The sequence below is a fragment of the Octopus bimaculoides genome, chromosome 12 (assembly GCF_001194135.2).
Source record: "Octopus bimaculoides isolate UCB-OBI-ISO-001 chromosome 12, ASM119413v2, whole genome shotgun sequence".
Lineage (NCBI taxonomy): Eukaryota > Metazoa > Mollusca > Cephalopoda > Octopoda > Octopodidae > Octopus > Octopus bimaculoides.
Genome location: NC_068992.1, coordinates 44380959 through 44384498, shown reverse-complemented (window position 1 = coordinate 44384498; position 3540 = coordinate 44380959). Strand labels below are relative to the sequence as shown.

At 37.9% G+C, this 3540-nt stretch overlaps 1 protein-coding gene across 1 annotated transcript in view; it reads right to left on the bottom strand.

Moving 5' to 3' along the window:
• Positions 1-2574, bottom strand: part of LOC106870945 (putative uncharacterized protein DDB_G0288537) — an 11353-nt gene extending 8779 nt beyond the window's left edge. Inside the window, exon 1 of the mRNA XM_014917187.2 lies at positions 1857-2574. The gene's annotated coding sequence lies outside the window, so the exon portion shown is untranslated. The remainder of the gene's footprint in view (positions 1-1856) is intronic.
• Between the last annotated feature and the right edge of the window lie 966 nt (positions 2575-3540).

The window sequence follows — 3540 nt, the reverse complement described above, 5'->3', positions numbered from 1 at the left end:
TAGCAGAAGAGATTTGGCTAGTAAGTCCCTTTCGAGGACCAGTTTCCTAGGAACAATCAGTCACCTTCGCCCTCTCCAATAGATATGTGGGTGAGTTTTTTTTTGCACTGAACTGTTTGGGTACAAAAGCAAGTACGCGCGCGCACACAGGGTGTAATAATGAGATTATGTTGTTTTCATGCCTTTCTCAAGGGTAAGTATAACATAATCCACATTTAACCAGGATCGCAGACTTAGCTTACCAGCAACTTTTCCAATATTGGATCTGAGCTTACACTAGTAGAAAAAAAAAAACCTATCAAATTTATCCCAATCGGTGTAAAAAAAAATCTTTTTATAAGAAAAGTCTGTTAACGGGGCGAAGAAAGTTAAATACCCTACCAAAAGAACAAGGAAGTCAGACATGTAAAATTAGAAACCTGAATTTACTTTCCTTTGTTGTAAGGAACAAGGGAGAGAGGAAGGGAGGTGAACGCACTCGACAGACACCTGGGTACTTGCTGTTCTCTTGCTGTTCTCTACGACAAAGGTGTAGTGTCATTTGCTAGGTAAATAATCACAGGGACCCTTAATGAGAGAATTAACTCTAAACTAATCAAGACGTGATACAAGATTAGGGTAATCCTGTATGAGGCAGGCATTTCTATTTTTAGATAATTAGCTGAAGAATGAGGTGTAGCGCCCTGTAATCCTTGTAGGTCGTCCTAGACTGAACAAAGGGCGCAAACATTCGGGGACTGACTACGGAGACAATGAAACCGACCTGAGGGCTTTGTTACTGAAATAATTAACAATCAATCAAAACTGAATAACAAACACACAACCAATTTATATAGAGACAGGATAGAGTTATTTTAAATGATTCCAGAATATTACAGGTATTCATTTCACTAACCCTGCTATTTGAAGATAAGACATTCACAAACTAGGAGCAGAAGGACATTGTCTTGCACGTTCCTGTATTTTCAAACGGATCTCTTTGTACTGCAGCAAAATATAAGAACGACCTCAGGTGAACCCGAACGAAAGAACACGAAGAAAAAAAATACCATCTGGACTTGAACCTAAGCTGAACCCACTGTTTTCGATCTCTTAGAAAAACGTTTGCGATTAATAGATATCGTCATCATTATTGTTACAAAGAAAGCATTATCATCTTTATTAAAATCCCGCCAAGGTCATCTTAGCCTTTCATCTTTTCAGGGTCGATTAAATAAAGTATCAATCAAATGCTGGGAGTAATGTTATCGACTGAACCTTTCTCCCACACAATTGCTGACCCTGTGCCTTAACCAAAAACTATACTTATTATTTACAGAATTTCCAACAGTAAAACAATACTTATTAAGAGATGTTAAAGCTAACTGAATTGTTCAATGTTCAACTACAGGTACAACAACAATAATAATAATCTTTCAAACAAATTATACTCGCACGGTGTCGGAGTACATGCTTAATCAATTTCAATATACATACTTAATCAATTTCAATATACATGCTTAATCAATTTCAATATATAACTGGTATTTGGTATTTCATCAACCTACCAGGGGCAAAATGCGGAGGTCGTTAAGGCCTTTAGCCCAGCGCTCACAATTGAAAGGGTATTTTTATGTCGTAAAGCAGAAATAAACCCGGGAAAGAGACGCAAAATAACAAAGTGTGTGTGCAGTGGCTTTTCGCAAAACCCATACACACACAAATAAATTTAAAAAAAAAGACACTGATATGAAAATTTACCGAAAAAAATAAATCTAACAAAGGATAATTATTGAGTGCAAAAAGAGGGAGAGAGGGGGCACTCTCTCAGAAATAATAATAATGGTTAATAATAATAATAATAATAATAAAACTACCTTATAATGATGTTTCTCTTTTCTTTCCGTCTGACGGTTGTCTTTGTTTCCTGTTGGTAAATTAAGTGAGGTCTCCAACAGACAAATGATTCAGTTGAATAATCGAAGCTAGAAACTGTGACCTTACTTGCCGGTACATTTAGCTATTGGTTTTCCTCCCCTTTAATACAGATCGATATCTTTCACCTAGATATCTCGATATAATTAACAGAGGAAGTAAAGGTTCATAGGTGACTGCGTTTAAACAATTTATACAAGTTTGTTAACAAACCAGAAAGTTGTTTGGGGGTTTCAATCAATTAATTAGAAATTTTTACTTTTGGAGGGCTTTGTCTTTTTATAAACTTTCCAAATAAATTAATTTGTTAATCATATTTTTCTCGTCTTTGTCTCAGAAAACTGACTTGGGTTTAAAAAAAAAAGTTAATTATGTTGATTCTTTTTTCTAAAATTACTTTATAAAAGGTAAAACTTAAATCCAAATATGTCCAGACTGTGTTAAAAAATAATAAATGTAGTAGAGAGTGTTTTAATGTAGTCAGTTGTTGGAGCTGACAACACATGGAAACGTCTGCCGGGGTTGTGTTCAATGGTAAGAATGTGGTGATCTTGCAGATCCAGCTTAACTTACTACAACTGTTGGAGAGAGAGGGGAACAGTGGCAGGTAGTGATAGAGTGGAAGTGACTCTTGGACAGGAGTTTACGTGTAAACGGCAGTGATGGTGATGATGATAGTGGTAGCGGTGGGAGATGATAGCCGCTGCAGACAGTGGGAGAGTGAAAGAGTGAAACAGAGAACGGGTGAGAGAGAGAGAGAGAGTGAGAAAGACAGATAGCGAACAAAGAGAATATAGTAGTAGTGGTAGTAGTTGTTGTAGTACTAGTAGTAGTAGTAGTAAAAGAACGAACAGGATGAAGGGGAATAGTAGGAGGAGTTGTCTTATATACACACATATAAAGCCGTTCCCACCACCACCACCACTACCGCTAATACCTTCGTCACTACCACACAACTTATAGCGCCTCACCACTACCACCTCCACCATACGATTGCCACCGTCTATCACGTGCCGCCCATTTCGCGTGTGCAGTTGATGTTCTCCAACAGTTGTTGTGTCTGACGTCAGACTTCACCTTCAGTTTGGTGGTGGTGGTGACGGTGGCTCTAACGTGACTGAGTGTGTGTGTGTGTGTATTTATGTCCTACAGTCTGTGTGGGTGGCTGACAGAGAAAGAGTGTCTGTGACGGTTCAGCTACTTAACAACACACACACACACATACACACATATATATATATATATATATATATATATATGCGTGTAAAAATAGAGAGAGTGAGGGAGGGAAAAAAACAAAAGAAGAAAGAAGGGGTGAAAAGCAAAAATAGAGAGGGTGATACGGAGGAGGAAACAAAGCAATTGTGGATATGTGTATGTGAGTGAGTGTATTTATCGGTGTATATGTGTTAGTGTGTTAGTGTGCGTGTTTGTGTGTGAAAAAAGCAGACACAATGATTGAAGGTTAACAGAGTATAAGTGGTAGGAGGAATAAGAAAAGGTAAAGTAAGAGGAAGGATTTCGAAGGAGGAAGGAGACCAGAAATATCAACAATGAGATTATTGACTGGACCAAGAAAGAAGGGGACAGCTGAGACGGGGACCGAAGGGTTATGACGGATTTATA